This window comes from Geotrypetes seraphini, chromosome 10 (assembly GCF_902459505.1).
Source record: "Geotrypetes seraphini chromosome 10, aGeoSer1.1, whole genome shotgun sequence".
NCBI classification, from domain to species: Eukaryota; Metazoa; Chordata; class Amphibia; order Gymnophiona; family Dermophiidae; genus Geotrypetes; species Geotrypetes seraphini.
The window spans coordinates 87,783,088-87,803,755 of NC_047093.1; the positions used below are offsets into that span (position 1 = coordinate 87,783,088).

The following is a 20,668-nucleotide window of genomic DNA, read 5'->3' on the forward strand; positions in this document are numbered from 1 at the left end:
CAACTGGTATCTTAAAGCAGGAACAACAATGGAAGCAGAGGGAAGCCAGAAGATGAGCTTTCCAGTGTTCTGCACAGACTGTCATATGTATGACTATCTCCCCTCGGGGAGACAGTCATATGTATGCAGTCGGTGTAAGGAGCTGAAAAGCTTGAAGAAGGAGGTCAAGCGACTAGAGGACAAGATACAGGAGCTAGAAGGATTTTACACCACGAAGAACCCAATCAGGACAGCTGAAGACTCCATGAGTGAGAGACACATTGAGGAGGAAGTCAGGGAACTCGAGAGATTCATTGAAGAGGCATACAGGACGAAGGTGAAAGAGAATGAACTACAGATGAAAGAAGAAGCTACACCGATTCCAGCATGCAAGGGAGAGCAAGAAGTAGATTACCTCAAAGAATCAGATTACCTCACAGATGACACCCACAGAGGACTACCACATGAAGGGGAGAATTTGGATAGTCGGGGCCCAGAAGAAGAAAGAGCGAAGCACATCGAGGACACTGACCAGAAACCGAAGCTAGAACGGAAGAAGGGAAAGTCAGCGATCCTAGTGGGAGACTCAATCCTGAGGCATGTGGACAGCCACATAGCAGGAGGGAGAGAGGATCGACTGGTGACCTGCCTTCCAGGAGCAAGAACCAGGGACATCGTGGACAAAATTGGAATGATCATGGAAGGAGTGGAGACAGAAGAGACCGCAGTAGTGATCCACATCGGGACGAATGATGTCAGCAGGAGAGACTACAAAAGAACCACGCTGATAGAACAGTTCAAGACTCTGGGAAGGAAGCTGAGGATGAGGGCCCAGAAGATAGCGTTCTCAGAGATCCTACCGGTACCAAGGGCAGACGTGAAAAGGCAAGAGGAACTACAATCAATAAATGCATGGATGAGGAGATGGTGTGAGGATGAAGGATTCCACTTCGTGAGGAACTGGACGGCATTTTGGGGCAAGAGCAAGCTCTACAGGAGAGATGGACTGCACCTGAGCGTGGCAGGAACTAGACTCCTAGCAAACAACATCAAGAGAGGAATAGAACAGGCTTTAAACTAAGAAGAAGGGGAAAGCCGACAGTTGACCAAGCGTCGATGATTCGGAAGACGGTATCCCGTGAAGATACTGAGGGGAAAAAAGGCTGGGAAGAGACAAGAGACAAATTGCAGGAGTCAACTAATCCAGAAGAAGAGGTTAGAATGTCTGCAGCCAAAGAGAAGAAAATAAAGACCGAAGCACAGGGAAAGGAAATGAGGACAACAAAATACCAGGATCTAAAGTGCATATATGCTAATGCAAGGAGCCTAAGAAGCAAAATGGGGGAACTAGAAGCCGTGGCCAACGCAGAAGACAGCGACATCATTGGAATTTCTGAAACATGGTGGAATGAGGAAAGTGAATGGGATACAGCACTGCCGGGATACAAGCTCTATCGCCAGGACAGGTCAGGACAAAAAGGAGGTGGAATAGCCCTATACATAAAAGATAGCATACAATCCGCAAGAATAGACACAGCAGAGGCGACCAACAAGCTGGAATCGTTATGGGTTAAAATACCGGGAAGGAAAGGGCCTGAAATAAAGATGGGCCTATATTATCGTCCGCCTGGGCAAACCAGGGATATCAATGAGGAGATGGAAACCGAAATGAAACGAGAATGCAAAAGCGGCAACACTGTTATTATGGGAGACTTCAACTACCCCGGGATAGACTGGGGTCTTGGAAGCTCAAAATGCGCTAGGGAGACCAAATTCCTGGAAACTACACGAGATTGCTTCATGGAGCAGCTTGTTAGAGAACCGACAAGAGGAAATGCCACTCTGGATCTAATCCTAAATGGGTTAAGGGGACCTGCAAAGGAAGTAGCGGTAGTGGGACCGTTGGGAAACAGTGATCATAACATGATCAAGTTCAAGGTTGAGGTAGAAATACCGAAAGGAAAGAGAACCATAGCGACAACTTTTAACTTTAGGAAAGGAAACTATGAAGTAATGAGGGAAATGGTAAGGAAGAAACTTAAGAACACTTCCAAAAAATGGCAAACGGTAAATCATGCCTGGTCCTTCTTCAAAGACCTGGTGAACGAGGCGCAAAATCTGTATATCCCCAAATTCAGGAAGGGGTGCAAAAAAAACCGAACAAAAGACCCAGCGTGGATAACCAAAATAGTTAAGGAAGCGATAGGCAATAAGAAAAATTCATTCAAGAAATGGAAAAAAGACAAAACTGAGGGGAACTGGAAAGAGCACAGGAAGTATCAAAAAGAATGTCACCGTGCGGTTCGAGAAGCCAAAAGAGAGTATGAGGAGAGGCTAGCCAGGGAAGCTAGAAATTTCAAACCATTCTTTAGATATGTTAAAGGTAAGCAGCCGGCTAGAGAGGAGGTGGGACCGCTGGATGACGGAGACAGGAAGGGAGTGGTGAAGGAGGAGAAGGTAGTGGCAGAAAGGCTTAACATGTTCTTCTCGTCTGTATTTACAAACGAAAACACGTCCAACAAACCAGAACCTGAGCAATTCTTCAACGGAAGTCAAGCAGAAAAATTAACATCCATGGAAGTGAGCCTTGAGGACATCCGCAGGCAGATAGAAAGACTAAAAACTGACAAATCCCCGGGTCCGGAGGGATACATCCAAGGGTTCTGAAGGAATTAAAGGAGGAAATAGCGGAACTACTGCAACAAATTTGTGACTTATCTCTGAAAACAGGCGTGATCCCAGAGGATTGGAAGATAGCAAACGTTACGCCCATCTTTAAAAAGGGATCAAGAGGGGACCCGGGAAACTACAGGCCGGTGAGCCTGACTTCGATTCCGGGGAAAAGGGTGGAAGCACTGATAAAAGAAAACATTGATGAACATTTTGAAAAAAATGAGCTTCTGTTAACCAGCCAACATGGTTTCTGCAAGGGAAGATCGTGCCTAACAAACTTATTGCACTTCTTCGAAGGAATTAACAGACGGATGGACAAAGGAGACCCCAAAGACATCATATATCTAGATTTCCAAAAAGCCTTTGACAAGGTGCCCCATGAACGTCTACTCCGGAAACTGAAGAACCATGGGATGGAAGGAGACGTACATAGATGGATCAGAAACTGGTTGGAAGGTAGAAAACAAAGGGTAGGAGTGAAGGGTCACTACTCCGACTGGAGGAAGGTCACGAGTGGTGTCCCACAGGGCTCGGTGCTCGGGCCAATGCTATTTAATATCTTTATAAATGATCTAGAAACAGGGACGAAGTGTGAGATAATAAAATTTGCGGACGACACCAAACTATTTAATGGAACTCGGACTAAAGAGGACTGCGAAGAATTGCAGAGAGACTTGAATAAACTAGAAGAATGGGCGACGAGATGGCAGATGAAGTTCAACGTTGAGAAATGTAAGGTATTACATGTGGGGAGCAGAAACTCGAGATACGACTATTCAATGGGAGGGATGTTATTGAATAAGAGTACCCAAGAAAGGGACTTGGGGGTAATGGTGGACATGACAATGAAGCCGATGACACAGTGTGCAGCAGCCGCTAAGAGAGCAAATAGAATGCTTGGTATAATCAAAAAGGGTATTACAGCCAGAACAAAAGAAGTTATCCTGCCGTTGTATCGGGCAATGGTGCGCCCGCATTTGGAGTACTGCGTCCAATATTGGTCGCCGTACCTAAAGAAGGATTTGGAGTTAGTCGAGAGGGTTCAGAGGAAAGCGACACGTCTGATAAAAGGTATGGAAAACCTGTCATATGCTGAAAGATTGGAGAAGCTGGGTCTCTTTTCCCTGGAGAAGAGGAGACTTAGAGGGGATATGATAGAGACTTATAAGATCATGAAGGGCATAGAGAGAGTTGAGAGGGACAGATTCTTCAAACTTTCAAAAAATATAAGAACAAGAGGGCACTCAGAAAAGTTGATAGGGGACAGATTCAAAACAAACACTAGGAAGTTATTTTTTACCCAACGTGTGGTGGACACATGGAATGCGTTTCCAGAGGATGTTATAGGGCAGAGTACGGTACTGGGGTTTAAGAAAGGATTGGACAATTTCCTACTGGAAAAAGGGATAGAGGGTTATAGATAGAGGATTACTGCACAGGTCCTGGACCTGTTGGGCCACCGCGTGAGCGGACTGCTGGGCACGATGGACCTCGTGTCTGACCCGGCAGAGGCATTTCTTATGTTCTTATGTAATATCTGTTATACATGGCATTATCCATTTGGGATTTCCTTTATGCTAGAAGGCAAAAACATAAAGTTGCATCAGCACAAGAAGCCCAACAACTACTTACACAAGCAAACTCTGGATTACAGAGGGAGAACTACAGCAAAAAGAGCCATCACAACCTCCACCCAAGAGACAGCCAAGCTAAAGATGGCATAGAGTAGAACAAAAAAAGAGATTACAGAGACAATGAGAAGAATTACCAATTTTAATAATTTTATTTAACAGATTCTTAGTTATAATAAAGGTAAGTTTTTGCAAAAGGGGTAGAAATCAATAATGGTAAAGAGCCAAGTCAGAGTTAACTTTCTTTGACTCTGATATCTGGAAGTGGATCTGGCACTTGGTCTAACAGAGTGGTGGTTGGATTTGGTTCCAGGGTTAGACGACGAGAGAGACTTGGAAAGGGAAGGGTGAGGGGATGGTGGGAGAAGAGGGAAGGGGATGAGGGTAAGTTAGTTTTTGTTGGGAGTAGGGTAAGGGGGACAGTGGGGGAGATAAGGAGACCTGGGTAAAAAATGATAAGATTTGTAGGGCCAGGAAAGCTAGAAAAATTGAAATGGATATTGAGAATGTATGGAAGTAAAATAAGACTAGGAAGTCTAAATGTGAATGGACTTAATATACCCCGAAAACGACAGTTGCATCTAAATGAGATGAAAAGGTTGATATATGATATATGTTACGTGAAAGAAAATCACCTACAAAAATCGGGAGAAAAGATGGTCCATTTTAAAGATTATCCATTGAGAATTTTGGCCTTAAATAAAAAAGAGAAAAAGAAAACAGAAGTTGGGATAGTATTTGATAAAAAGTTGAAAGTTTTGACAAAGGCTGAATGGAGGGATGATGAAGGGAGATGGATTATATGGGTAGGGGAATTGAATGGGGAAAAGGTGACCCTGGTGAATCTTTATGAAATTTTTTGAAGATCTTTTGAGTATAATTTTAAAAACCCAGGAAGGGCTATTATTAATTGGTGGGGATTTTAATTTGATTTTAGACCCTCGCTGGGACACTACGAGCATTAAAAGTGATAGAACTAAGAAAGATAGGAAACAATTAAAAAGTTTCCTGGAAGTAGTAAACTTAGTGGATGGATGGCAGAGTATACCTATTACTCTCCCCCATATAAAGTGTATTCCCGCATTGATATGATTTGGTTGGATAAATCCTTAGGGGGTAAATTATTAGATGCAAAAATAGAAGAAACCAGTTGGGCAGACCATGCCCCAATATGGGTGGCTATAATATGGGGACATATTAAAATAGGGACACAATATTGGAATTTAAATGATACCTTGCTAAAAGATCCTAAGGTAGTTCAGAAAACAAAACAATCTATTAGGAATTTTTTGGATAATAATAATACTTGAACATTATTCACCTATAACGATTTGGGAATCATTAAAAACTGTTTTAAGGGGAGAGCTGATTTCTATAGCTTCTTATAAGAAAAAGATCTGAGAAAAGGAAGAAAAAAAACTGAGAAAAACTGATGGGACTAGTAATACAACATAAGAAGGGCCGAGGTGGGGAACAGATTAGGATGAAAATAAAAGAAATTCGTATGACCCTAAATGGAAGATGAAGCCATTCAATTTAATTTAGAATGCTTCAGACTCAAACATTATGGTGCTCATAATCGAAAGAGAAAAACGTCCAAAAAACGGCCTAAGTCGGCACTTGGAGGAACATTTCCCAAATACGTCCAAGTGCCGATAATAAAACCGAGTTTTGGACGTATTTCTAGACGACCTAGGCCTACATAGTGCCGCTGAACAACCAAAGCTAAACGGGGCGTTTCAGGAGGAGTGTCGAGGGAGGGAGTGAGCTGGCTTAGACTTAGTCGTACAGCATGTATAACTGAAAGTTATTTTAAAGGTGTGATTAATATTTTTATGAGAGGGGGGGTCGGTGATCACTGCGGTAGTATGTGGGGGTCTGTTTTATGTGTTTTCAGTGCTTATCTGGTGACTTTAGGTGGGTTTTTGTGGTCTAAGTCACAACGTCCAAGTTCCGTTGATCAACGGAACTTGGACGTTGTGACTTAGACCACAAAAACCCACCTAAAGTCACCAGATAAGCACTGAAAACACATAAAACAGACCCCCACATACTACCGCAGTGATCACCGACCCCCCCTCTCATAAAAATATTAATCACACCTTTATAATTTAGCCTCCAGACCATCATCACTTGGCAGCCTGGCATAAGAAAGCCTAGTCGTCCAGCACAGAGGCAGCTAAAGTCGTCTTCGGGGTAAGTTAGGGACCCATAGAGAGGAGGACCCATGCCCATAAGCCCCTGTAATCACTGCATTGATATTGAAACATGTGCACTGCCCTATATACACCCAAAACCCTTTTTTACTGGCATATAAGTGGCTCCTGCAGTCATAGGGGCTATTGGGGTGGTAGATAAGTGGGTCTAGGGGATTCTGGAAGTGGTTGGGGGGCTCACCGTGACCTATATGGGAGCTGTATTGAGGAGAAGCCATGGCACCCTTTTTGTTAAGTTCACAGCAGTGCCCACTATTTAGGTGGCATGTCTGGTAGTTCAGTCCATCACTTTGTAGACCCCTCCCACGTCAACAGGGCTTGTTCTAGGCGTTTTTGACTTGGACAAAAAGTTGGACGGATATGTGGTATAAAGATGGGCAATGGATGAGCGGCTTGGACGATCAGATCGGCAGGACATATAATTAGATGATTTTCGAAACAAAAAAAATTTTGGTCGTGTTTTTCAAAAATGTGTCTTAGGCTGTTTTTTTATTTTGAACGACTTGTGAGTTGGACGCAAACGGACTTAGATGTCTCTTTCGATTATGCCCCTCCACGAATCTGGAAACCGGGCGGAAAATTATTAGCACATTGTATAAAAGCACAATATTTGCAAGATAATATTACATGTATACGATCTGAACATGGTGATTTCTTATCAAAAGAGAAGGAGATTCATGATAGATTTGTGGAATTTTATAAGCAATGATATACATCGGAATATCAGAGACAGGAAACATCCTTGACACAATGTCTGTCTCAGTTAGAATTAAATAAGCTTCAAGAATCAGAGATTCAAAGATTATATGAAGATATAACAGAGGATGAGATACGAGGAGTAATACATCATATTAAGTTAGGCAAATCCCCAGGGATGGACGGTTTCACAGGATTGTTTTATAAAAATTTTGTATCTTATGTAATTCCTCTTTTAGCAAAATTATTTAACAACTTAAAAGACAGAGAACAATTGCCATACTATATGAGATTAGCGGGTATTACAATATTACTTAAAGCAGGATAAGATAATACACTTTGTGCTAGCTATAGACCCATTTCCTTGTTAGGAATAGATACAAAAATGATGGCTAGAGTCCTTGCTAATAAACTGTCATCATATATGCCATCACTTATTCATCCGGACCAGGTTGGGTTTATTGCTGGGAGGCAGGCATCTGACGGGATTAGGAAAGTGCTAAATTTGATATGGAAGGCTAAAAAGGATAGAACAGGATGGGTGACAGTCTTGGTCGATGCTGAAAAAGCATTTGACCGAGTTGAATGGAGGTTTATGGATATAGTCTTGGGACATTTGGGGTTTGGGAAAAGGTTTAGGGATTGGATATTTATATTATACAATAGCCCAATAGCTTGTGTTAAAGTAAGTTGACTTTATTTCAATACATTTGAACTTCAAAGAGGGACAAGGCTTGGATGCCCGTTGTTCCCCTTGATCTTTGCATTAGGTTTTGAGCCTTTAGCTCAGAAAATTAGACAATCACAACAAGTAAAAGGCCTGAGGGTGGCAGATGAAGAACAAAAGCTGTCTCTGTTTGCAGATTATATATTGGCTATTGTTGAGGCATCTGAGAAGACTTTAATTACCCTTAAGGATATTATGGCTGAATATGGCCAATTATCAGGGTTTAAAGCTAATTTAAACAAAACAGAAGTGATGAATATTTCAACATCGAAGGAGAGAATTACAGAATTACAGAGATTAGTGCCCTGAAATGGGTAAAGGGCTCTATTCGATACTTGGGGATAACCTTAGGAGCTGATCGAACACTTCTGTTTCAGCAAAATTATATATCACTAGCATTGGATATTCAGAAAGGTGAAATAAGCTGTTGATCTCATGGTTAGGCCGTATGGAAGTTGTAAGGATGATGGTTCTTCCTAGGTTTCTTTATCTATTCCAAGTATTACCAATAGAAATCCCAAAAGTTTTTCTTAAAATGGAATAATATGATATTGCGATTCATATGGGGAGGAAAGCATCCGAGGGTAGGAAGACAGACAATGTTTAAGTCTAAGGTGGAAGGAGGATTAAGTTTACCTTCTCTGGAGAATTATTACAAAGCTGCACAAACGAGAGAAAAAGTTGAATAGCATTCATTCCCATCTAAACTTTGGGTGAGGGTAGAACAAGCAATTAACAAACGGATGGACAAAGGGGACCCCATTGACATTGTATACTTAGACTTCCAAAAAGCCTTTGACAAGTTACCTCATGAACGCCTACTTCGGAAACTAAAGAACCATGGGGTGGAAGGAGACGTACACAGATGGATCAGGAATTGTTTGGTGGGCAGAAAGTAGGAGTGAAGGGCCACTACTCGGACTGGAGGAAGGTCATGAGTGTTGTTCTGCAGGGGTCGGTGCTTGGACCACTGCTATTCAATGTATTTATAAATGATCTAGAAACGGGGATGAAGAGCGAAGTAATAAAATTTGCAGATGACACCAAGCTATTCAATGGGGCTAGGACTAAAGAGGACTGCGAAGATTTACAAAGGGACCTACACAAACTAGGGGAGTGGGCGACGAGATGGCAGATGAAGTTCAAGTAGAGAAATGCAAAGTCTTACACGTAGGAAAAAGAAACCCGAGGTACAGCTACACAATGAGAGGGCTGTTATTGAGTGAGAATCCCAAGAAAGGGACTTGGGAGTAATAGTGGACATGACAATGAAGCCATCGGCACAATGCGCAGCAGCTGCTAAGAAAGCAAATAGAATGCTAGGAATAATCAAGAAGGGTATTACAAGCAGAACGAAAGAAGTTATCCTGCCATTATATCGGGCAATGGTGTGCCCGCATCTGGAGTACTGCATCCAATATTGATCGCCGTAGCTAAAGAAGGATATGGCGATACTCGAGAGGGTTCAGAAGAGAGCGACATGTTTAATAAAAGGTATGGAAAACCTTTCATACGCTGAAAGATTAGAGAGACTGGGGCTTTTTTCACTGGAGAAGCGGAGACTTAGAGGGGATATAATAGAGACTTATAAGATCACGAAGGGCATAGAGAAAGTGGAGAGGGACAGATTCTTCAAACTTTCGACAACTACAAGAACGAGAGGGCATTCCGAAAAATTAAAATGGGACAGATTCAGAACCAATGCTAGGAAGTTCTTCTTCACCCAACGGGTGGTGGACACCTGGAACGCGCTTCCAGAGGAAGTGATAGGACAGGATACGGTATTGGAGTTCAAGAAGGGATTGGACAATTTTCTGAAGGAAAAGGGGATAGAAGGGTATAGATAGAGGGCTAGTATACAGGTCCTGGACCTGATGGGCCGCCACGTGAGCGGACTGCTGGGCATGATGGACCTCAGGTCTGACCCAGCAGAGGCACGGCTTATGTTCTTATGTTCTTATGAGAGAGAAGGAATTAAGGATTTGAAATATCTACCATGGGTAGAAGAAAAAGATTTAATAAATAAAAAAAATCCTTTTAGAAAATTTTCTTTGGCTACGTGGAAAATTGTGAGGAAAATGTTTTTAGGTAGAGATAGAGGTATTTTTTCCCCTATATTATTTGCATGAGATTTTATACCAGGTAGGGAGGGGGGAGCCGGGGTGAACTAGAGCTACCCCAGTTTTAATTAGCAAATGTATTAAGTTGTGGTAGAAGAGGTACCTTCTTTCATATGTGGTAGGAATGTCAGAGGGTACAGAGGTTTTGGGAACAAGTATTTGGTTATGTGAGCAGATTAATTCAAACTCCACTTAAATTGAATGCCAAAAGGGCACTATTGGGAATAAAAATAGAAGGTTTAACATCCTCTCAATCTAAACTTTCAGACTTGGCATTTATAGCTGCTAGATTGACATTGGCTCAGCAGTGGCGCATGGAAGATGTACCTATATTAAGAGATATGAGGGAACGCCTGGGAATAGTCTGTGAGAAATATAGATTATCAGCCCTATTAACAAATCAATGGGCAAAATTTAATGGAAGATATATATGGGAGAGTTATATTCAAATAGAAAAATAAGTCTTATTTTGATAGATTGGGGATCCAGGTTTCCTGGAGGGGGGTGGGGAAGGTAGGGGATAGGTTTGTTGTAATAGTAGATAAATAATGATTATGTGCTACAGTGAAGTAGGATTCCTTTAATAGTAGGATGGATAACTTGCATTATTTCTATTAGTTTATTAAGATTGTGAATCACATTCAATGTTGATTATCTGATTTAGTGAGATTGCTGTATTAGAAAAAAATTATTAAATAAAGAATTTAAAAAAAAGAAATTCTTGATAACAATGTACAAATCGCTTTGGATGACAGATGAAATATATCCTTAGAACACTGGGAGAAAAGAACTGTACAGATTGACTGGGAAACTAGTCCTTATCTATTATCATCTACTCTGCTATTATGTTCTCTACTGCTTCCTTGTTCTTATCAGAAAATATGGAAAATATACACTGTAGATCAGATACAGTATACTCAGCTATGCTAGAAATGTTGTGGTTCATTTCAAAAGAAATTAAAGGTTCTACTATTCATGAGACAAGAGACCAAAAGAGTTTGATACTGAACTGCAAGTTAAAGGAAACTCTATCCAACTTCTTTCCAAATACAGGAATTACCCCTTTAGGCAAATGACATTAGAACCGGAGTAACTAGGTACCATGCCATTCCAAAACCATCATATTTTGCCAGCTTATTTATTTGTTAATTTAACTTTTTTAATTCTGTGCTGGCAAAAGAAAGTTTGCTTTCAGCCCTTGAGAATGAGTATGTGGTTTGCAATGGCGTTCCACTCCGTTGAAAAATTTAACTCTGCTTTTCTACATATCTGTGGCTTAAAATCTTGGACTGCTGTGTTTACATTTTTTTGCATGACTTTGCATACACAACATGAATAAAATTACACACTGGGGCTATTCTGGCTTTCATTCTTTTCTATAAAATAAAATCTGTTAACATATTTTGAGTATGCCTCAGTTGATTGGCAAGCTTTCTTGTTTCATGGCCTAGGGTAAACATAATTTTAAGACAAGTGGGAGAAGAAGTGAGATTTAGGTTGACAAGTACTGAACAAAGATATCACATACTGCAAACATATAGATTTTGGCATGTATCAAGCCGCCCCCTCCCCTTTTTATCAAGCTGCGCTAGAGGTTCTTAGCGTGGGTCAGCAGAACTTGATAAAGAGGTCATAAATAAGCTGCATTCCAAAAGAACAATATGCAAATTGTGTGGATGTTAAACCAAACCTGCATAATAGAAATTTAATGAAGTATTAGTGAGTAAAATACTTTCTGATAAAAAAGAGTCATGAATTTGATATATTGCCTTTCTGTGGTACAACCAAAGCAGTTTATATTTATTAAATTGTGGCTCTTTTTTCTCCCTAGTGGGATCACAATCCAAGTTCTTGTACCTGGGGCAATGGAAGGTCATGTAACTTGCCCAAGATAACAAGGAGCCACAGATGGAATCAACCCCAGGTCCCAATATTCTCAGTTCACTGTACTAATCATTAGACTACCATGGAGTAAGAAGAAAGAGATGATAAATTGAGACTTTGGGGAGATATTATCAACATGAGCTAACATAAAGGTGTGTTATTTTTACAACCGTCTTGGGCTGGTTCTATTTAACATAAAAATTGCCATTCTGCGACAGACCAAAGGTCCATCAAGCCCAAGTATGCTGTCTCCAACAGTGGCCAGCCTCCAGGCCGGGTCCCAAGTACTTAGCTAGATTCCAAGTAGCAAAACAGATTTTATGCTGCTTATCTTAGGAATAAGCAGTGGATTTCCTCATACCTTATCAATAATTGCCTATGGACTTCTCTTTTAGGAAATTATCCAAACCTTTTTAAAACCCTAACTGATTTTTAAAAGCTAACTGATTTCACCACATTCTCTGGCAATGAATTCCAGAGTTTAATTACAGGTTGTATGAAGAAACATTTTCTCCAGTTTTAAATCTACTACTTTAGTAGCTTTATCACATGCCCCCTAGTTCTAGTATTTTTGGAGAGTGAACAAGCGATTCACATCTACCCTTTCTACTCCACTCAGTATTTTATATACCTCTATAATATTACCCTTGAGCCATGTCTTCTCCAAGTTGAAGAGCCCTAGCTGCCTTAGCCTTTCCTCATAGGGAAGTCATCCCATTTCTTTTATCATTTTTGTTGCCCTTCTCTTTATCTTTTCCAATTCTGCTATATTTTTTTTGAGATACGGCAACAAAAATTGCATCCAGTATTCGAGGTGCAGCCATACCATAGAGTGATACAAGGACATTATAACATCTTCATCTTTGTTTTCCATTCTTTTCCTGATAATTCCTAACATTTTATTTGCTTTCATAGCCACCGCCGCACATTGAGCGGAGGGTTTTCAACATATCCTCAGCAATTTACACCTAGATTCTTTTCCTGTGCAGTGACTCCTAACATAGAACTCAGCATCATGTAGCTATAGTTCAGGTTCCTGTTTCCCACATGCATCACTTTATATTTGCACACATTAAATGTCATCTGCCATTTTGACACCCAGTCTCAAAAGGTCCTCTGGCAATTTTTCACAATCTTCTTGCAATTTAACAATTTTGTGTCATCAGCAAATTTAATTATCTTACTAGTTATTCCCATCTCTAGATCATTGATAAATATGTTAAAAAGTAGCAGTCCCAACACAGACCTCACTATTTACTCTTCTCCATTCAGAAAATTGACCATTTAAACCTACTCTGTTTTCTGTCTTTCAACCAGTCCTTAATCTATAATAGGGCATTTCCTACTATTTCATTACTTTCTAATTTCCTGAGAAGTCTTTCATGAGGTACTTTGTCAAATGCCTTTTGAAAATCCAAATATACAATATCAACTGGCTCACCTTTATCCACATGTTCATTCACCCCTTCATAGAAATGCAGTAGATTGGTGAGGCAAGATTTCCCATAAGAACATAAGAGTTGCCTCCGCTGAGGCAGACCATAGGTCCATCTTGCTCAGCAGTCCGCACCCGCGGCGGCCCATCAGGCCTATTGCCTGAAACAGTGGTCCCTGACTAATTTTATAATTTACCTCTACCTCCATTCTTATCTGTACCCTTCTATCCCTTTGTCCTCCAAGTACCTATCCAAAGCTTCTTTGAAGCCCTGTAGCGTGCTCCTGCTTACTACATCCTCTGGCAGCGCATTCCATGTATCCACCACCCTCTGTGTGAAGAAGAACTTCCTAGCGTTTGATCTAAACCTCTCCCCTTTCAATTTCTCTGAGTGCCCCCTTGTACGTGTGGTTCCCCTTAATTTGAAAAGTCTGTCCCTGTCTATTTTTTCTATACCCTTCATGATCTTGAAGGTTTCTATCATGTCTCCTCTAAGTCTCCGCTTTTCCAGGGAGAAAAGCCCCAACTTTTTCAGCATGTCAGTATATGAGAGGTCCTCCATGCCCTTTATTAGTTTAGTTGCTCTTCTCTGGACTTTCTCAAGCACTGCCATGTCGTTCTTGAGGTGCGGCGACCAGTACTGAACACAGTACTCCAGGTGTGGTCGCACCATTGCACGATACAGTGGCAGGATAACTTCCTTCATCCTGGTCGTGATACCCTTTTTAATGATGCCCAACATTTTGTTTGCTTTCCTTGATGCTGAGGTGCACTGCGCCAATGCCTTTAATGTTGTGTCCACCATCACTCCCAGGTCTCTTTCAAAGCTGCTTAACCCTAGCGGTGAACCCCCCATTTTGTAAGTGAACATCGGGTTCTTTTTCCCTATATGCATGACCTTGCATTTCCCTATGTTGAAGCTCATTTGCCACTTTTCGGCCCATTTTTCCAGTGTTGTCAGATCTTTTTGGAGATCTTCGCAGTCCTCCATGTTATTGACCTTGCTATATAGCTTGGTGTCGTCCACAAATTTAATAACCTCACATTTTGTTCCTGTCTCCAGGTTGTTAATAAATATATTGAACAGGAGCGGTCCCAGTACCGACCCCTGCGGAACTCCGCTCGTGACCCATTGCCAGTCTGAGTAATGGCCCTTTACTCCAACCCTCTGCTTCCTGTCCGCCAGCCAGTTTTTGATCCATCAGTGGCCCTCCCCTTGTATCCCGTGGTTCCATAGCTTCCTTAGCAGTCTTTTGTGTGGCACCTTGTCAAAAGCTTTTTGGAAGTCAAGGTAAATGATGTCTATGGATTCCCCTTTATCCACCTGGCTTGTTACCCCCTCAAAGAAGTATAATAAGTTTGTGAGGCATGACCTGCCCTTGCAGAAGCCATGCTGGCTCGACTTTAGCTGCCCATTCTTTTCGATGTGTTCCCAGATGCTGTCTTTAATCAGCGCTTCCATCATCTTTCCCGGGACCGAGGTCAAGCTCACCGGCCTGTAGTTTCCCGGGTCTCCCCTTGAGCCTTTTTTGAAGATGGGCATGACATTTGCTATTTTCCAGTCCCCCGGAATCATGTTGGCTTTCTCTCATTAATCGATGCTTATGTATACGTTGGTTCCATTTTTTTCTTTAGAATAGTCTCTACCATTTTGCCTGGCACCTTTGTCAGACTTACCTGCCTATAATTTTCTGCATTATCTCTGGAACCCTTTTAAAATCAGCGTCACATTGGCCACCTTCTAGTCTTCCAGTACTATGCTGGATTTTAAAGAAAAATTACAAATTAATAACAATAGCTCTGCAAGTTAATTTTTCAATTCTATTAGCACTCTGGGATGTATACTATCTGGTCTAGGTGATTTGTTACTGTTCAGTTTGTCAAACTATTCCATGCATCATCCAGTGTTACAGAAATTTGTTTGAGTTTCTCTAATTCATCAGAATTGAATACCATTTCTAGCACCAGTAGCTCCCCCACATCTTCCTCGGTGAAGAAAAAGTCAAAGAATTAATTTAATCTCTCTGCTATGGCCTTGTCTTCCCTGACAGCCTCTTTTATCCCTCGGTCATCTAGCAGTCCAACTGATTCTCTTCCGGGCTTCTTGCTTTTAATATACCTAAAAAAAGGTTTTACTGTGTGTTCTTGCTTCCAGCTCAATCTTCTTTTCAAGGTCTCTCTTCACCTTCCTTATTAGCATTTGACTTGACATTCCTTGTACTGTTTACAATTATTTTCAGTCAGATCCTTCTTCCACTTTCTGAAGGATTCTTTTTTAGCTTTATTAGCTTCCTTCACCTTGCTTGTTAACCACACTGTCTGCCATTTGATTTTCCTTCTATTTTAATACATGGAATATATCTAGTCTGGGCTTCCAGGATTGTATTTTTGAATAACATCCACATATTTTTGACTTTTGCAGTTGCACCTCTAAAGTGGGGTTGTTGTTTTTTTTTTACTATTCGCCTCATGTTATCTTAATCTCCTTTTTTAAAATTAAGTGCTGCTGTTTCCCAAATTCAAATCAGGTCTTAATACCATTTTATTTAAAGATGCTTTTGGTACCTAATTCATGACACTGATCCCAAAATATAACTCTCTAGTCCTTTTTCCATGGATTCTATTTGGAAGAGATTTGGTCAGAAGTCGTAGGCATCAATGAAAAGAAAAGTCTTGAGTTTTGACTAGCATTTGTCAAGAGAGTATTCTAGGTGGTGATCCAATGAGAGGGCATTCCACAGAGAGGGGGCAGTAACTGCTTGCCTGCTAGCCTCCCTCCTTTCCACCCTCCAGTGCCGATTCAAACCCCTGCCCACCGCCGCTGCACCTCCCCTTACTCCCTCAGTGGTCACCAAACCCCTCCCACCATCCAAAAATGTAAAAAAAAAAAAAAAAAACAGTACAAATTCAGCCTGTATTAAAGCTTTGTATGTCCACAGCATAGCAGAGGGACACTCTAAGGCATTGAAAAGCCTAGGGCCAATGGCGGCACCTGGAGTCCTCTGAGCCGGCCCTTATCATCATTCTGGCTTTTCTTCTGCTACTGTTTGCCTCTCTACACAATCTCATGACAGAAAGGGGAAAGTGGTACCTGGATAGTGGTCGGCACTGAATATGCAAGTCTAATTCAGACAGTGGCAGCCAGTATAACAACAACAAAAAAACACAGCCTGCCACCTGCTGAATATTGCTCCTTTATATATAAGGTGCCATCAACCTCTGTGTCATTTTTGCCCCTACAGATGAACACAACTGCCCTATGAAATTACAGCAAAGAAAGTGTGTGGCATCATCAGAAATTTGAGACAATTCAATGTATTTCAGTTTTTGTGGCTTATGCATTTTAAATTTAAAAAAACCTTCCATTTTAGACATAGGGGCGATATTCAACCCCTGATGGTCGGCAATCATAAAGGCACTGACTGCTGTAGGAAGAATATGATCCATAAATTCAAGAGACTAATCTGGGCACCAGCATTGAATATCTGGATATTGGAAGGCTGCTGGAAATTATCTGGGTGCTCGCTGATATTCAGACCGATTTCTGGATAAAAAGTCAGAAAAAGGTAGGATAGCCTTTTTTGTTGTTCCACGTTTATCTAGGCACTCGCCCAGGCATTTCCAGGTCTGACCAGACTCTGCCCATGGACCTCCCTGGCATGAATGGGATAATGTCATAGCAGTCTCTCCGGATTTTCAGCAACATGTATACGTACTCCTGAAAATTCAGGAATCACCTGGACTTTGTGATTTACCGTATTTTCACGCAAATAACACGCACCCGTATAAAACGCGCACACGTGTATAGCGCGCAGAAATCACGATGATAAGCACAAAAACTTTGGTATAACGCGCTCACGATTATACCGCGCATGCTGCCCGACTCTCCGTTCACCCCCCTGACTTCCGTGCACTGCCCCGCCTCTCCGTGCGCTGTCCCGACTCTCCGTTCACCCCCCTGACTTCCGTGCACTGCCCCGCCTCTCCGTGCGCTGTCCCGACTCTCCGTTCACCCCCCCCTGACTTCCATGCACTGCCCTGACTTTCCGTGCGCTGTCCCGACTCTCCGTTCACCCCCCCCTGACTTCCGTGCACTGCCCTGACTTTCCGTGCGCTGTCCCGACTCTCCGTTCACCCCCCTGACTTCCGTGCACTGCCCCGCCTCTCCGTGCGCTGTCCCGACTCTCCGTTCACCCCCCCCCCGACGTCCGATTCATCCCCCCCCCCGGCAGGACCATTCGCACCCCCACCCCGAAGGACCGCCGACTCCCCGACAATATCGGGCCAGGAGGGAGCCCAAACCCTCCTGGCCACGGCGACCCCCTACCCCCACCCCGCACTACATTACGGGCAGGAGGGATCCCAGGCCCTCCTGCCCTCGACGCAAACCCCCCTCCCCCCAACGACCGCCCCCCCCAAGAACCTCCGACCGCTCCCCCAGCCGACCCGCGACCCCCCCTGGCGACCCCCACGACCCCCCCACCCCCCTTCCCCGTACCTTTGGTAGTTGGGCCAGAAGGGAGCCCAAACCCTCCTGGCCACGGCGACCCCCTAACCCCACCCCGCACTACATTACGGGCAGGAGGGATCCCAGGCCCTCCTGCCCTCGACGCAAACCCCCCTCCCCCCCAACGACCGCCCCCCCCAAGAACCTCCGACCGCTCCCCCAGCCGACCCGCGACCCCCCTGGCGACCCCCACGACCCCCCCACCCCCCTTCCCCGTACCTTTGGAAGTTGGCCGGACAGACGGGAGCCAAACCCGCCTGTCCGGCAGGCAGCCAACGAAGGAATGAGGCCGGATTGGCCCATCCGTCCTAAAGCTCCGCCTACTGGTGGGGCCTAAGGCGCGTGGGCCAATCAGAATAGGCCCTGGAGCCTTAGGTCCCACCTGGGGGCGCGGCCTGAGGCACATGGGCCCAACCCGACCATGTGCCTCAGGCCGCGCCCCCAGGTGGGACCTAAGGCTCCAGGGCCTATTCTGATTGGCCCACGCGCCTTAGGCCCCACCAGTAGGCGGAGCTTTAGGACGGATGGGCCAATCCGGCCTCATTCCTTCGTTGGCTGCCTGCCGGACAGGCGGGTTTGGCTCCCGTCTGTCCGGCCAACTTCCAAAGGTACGGGGAAGGGGGGTGGGGGGGTCGTGGGGGTCGGCCAGGGGGGTCGCGGGTCGGCTGGGGGGGCGGTCGGAGGTTCTTGGGGGGGGACGGTCGTTGGGGGGGAGGGGGGTTTGCGTCGAGGGCAGGAGGGCCTGGGATCCCTCCTGCCCGTAATGTAGTGCGGGGTGGGGTTAGGGGGTCGCCGTGGCCAGGAGGGTTTGGGCTCCCTTCTGGCCCGATATTGTCGGGAAGTCGGCGGTCCTTCGGGGTGGGGGTGCGAGTGGTCCTGCCGGGGGGGGGGGATGTATCGGACGTCGGGGAGTCGGCCGGGCAAGAGGGCTTGGGCTCCCTCTTGCTCCGATCGTGGATGCGGGTGCGGGTGGGAGCGCGTGCGAGTGGTCGTTCGGGGTGGGGGTGCGAGTGGTCCTGCTGGGGGGGTGAATCGGGCGTCGGGCGGGGTGGGAACTATGTTTGAAAACTTTCGTATACCGCGCTCACGCATATAACGCGCGAGGGGTATGCGCGGTAGGTAAAAACGCGTATAACGCGCGCGTTATATGCGTGAAAATACGGTAACTGGGCAAAAAGCCTCTTCTGCCCAGTTACATTGCCTTAAAAACTGGCCAATAGTGCTTATAAACCAATGAAGAACTTCTAAGGAGAAATGATGCCAGTCAGAGTTAAGATGACCTGACTTCCTTATACTCTTGCTGCTATTCCACACAAATGTCTCATTTGTCTCTCACTAATAGAGCACGGCATTTCCCTTCAAAGACCTCTGAGGAAAACAATCTGTCCGAGTCTTTTGTGTTAATTTCCTGCAGGATATAAGCAAATGTCAGTGTGTCAAAGACTTACTGTAAAAATAGAAGCTCAGCAAAACATGCTATTTTATGGTAGTGCTTTTGAAAACAATGAACTATAAAAGATGTGGCATTCTTATATATGACCCTTTCCACTACAACAACCCATTTAATACTATCAAAATTCAGGACCTTAATTTTTTGCAATGATATGGAATCAAAAGATATAAACAGGATAGAGTTGGTCCAGAGGACTGCTACAAAACTAGTTAGTGGTCTTTGTCATAAAGCGTATGTAGACAGACTTAGAGACCTCAATATACAGTATATACTCTGGAAAATGGGTGGGAGAGAGGGGATATGATAGAGACATTTAAGCCCCATAGGGACAGAAAAAGTATCTGCATATACAATGTACAGCACTGCGTATGTCTAGTAGCCCTATAAAAATTAGTAGTAGTAGCAGTATTAGTCACTTTTATATGGATAGATATGATTATTATACTGTGATATTGATTTAAACCAATATGTGCTATAATCACAGTGACTTGTTTAATTCTTAATTACGGTAAATATAGTGAATATCTCAGAACCAACACCCGTGACTGGTGAATTCACCAAACTAGGGTTCATTGGGGGACCATCATTGAAATTCACTGTCCCCTCACCATCCTATTCCATATTATTAAAATTTCAAAATGTGATAACTTATCTGTGAATCGGATGGTTAGATCTTGATATTGTTCCCCAGCGGTGAAGAAATTAAGTTGTGTTTATAACGTGTTAAAAACCACAGTAATAACTCCTCCAAAAATTATCCGTGTCCCCCCAATTTTTGGATTTAATTTTTGGAGGAGTTATTACAGTGGTTTATAACACGTTATTAACACAACTTAATTTCTTCACCGCTGGGGAACAATATCAAGATCTAACCATCCGATTCACAGATAAGTTATCACATTTTGAAATTTTAATAATATGGAATAGGATGGTGAGGGGACAGTGAATTTCAATGATGGTCCCCCAATGAACCCCAGTTTGGTGAATTCACCAGTCACGGGTGTTGGTTCTGAGATATTCACTATATTTAATTAAGAATTAAACAAGTCACTGTGATTATAGTAGCAGTATTAGTTAAATATCTCTACGGCATTAAGGTATTGGAGGTGATTCTTTCTCCTAATGAAGGAAAACTTCAGAATGAGAGGGCATAGGATGAAGCTAAGAGGTGATAGGCTCAAGAGTAATAAAGGAAATACTTTTTTCATTGAAAGGGTGGTAGATGCGTGGAATAGTCTCCCTATAGGGAGACAAAGATTGTCTGAATTCAAGAAAGTGTGGGACATATGTGGGATCTCTTAGGAAAAGGGGATTGGCAGACTGGATGGCTTTTATTTGCTGTTATGT

At 43.3% G+C, this 20,668-nt stretch overlaps 1 protein-coding gene across 3 annotated transcripts in view; it reads right to left on the reverse strand.

Moving 5' to 3' along the window:
* PAPPA (pappalysin 1) overlaps positions 1–20,668 on the reverse strand; it is a 644,537-nt gene that overhangs the window by 248,989 nt on the left and 374,880 nt on the right. The window lies entirely within an intron of this gene.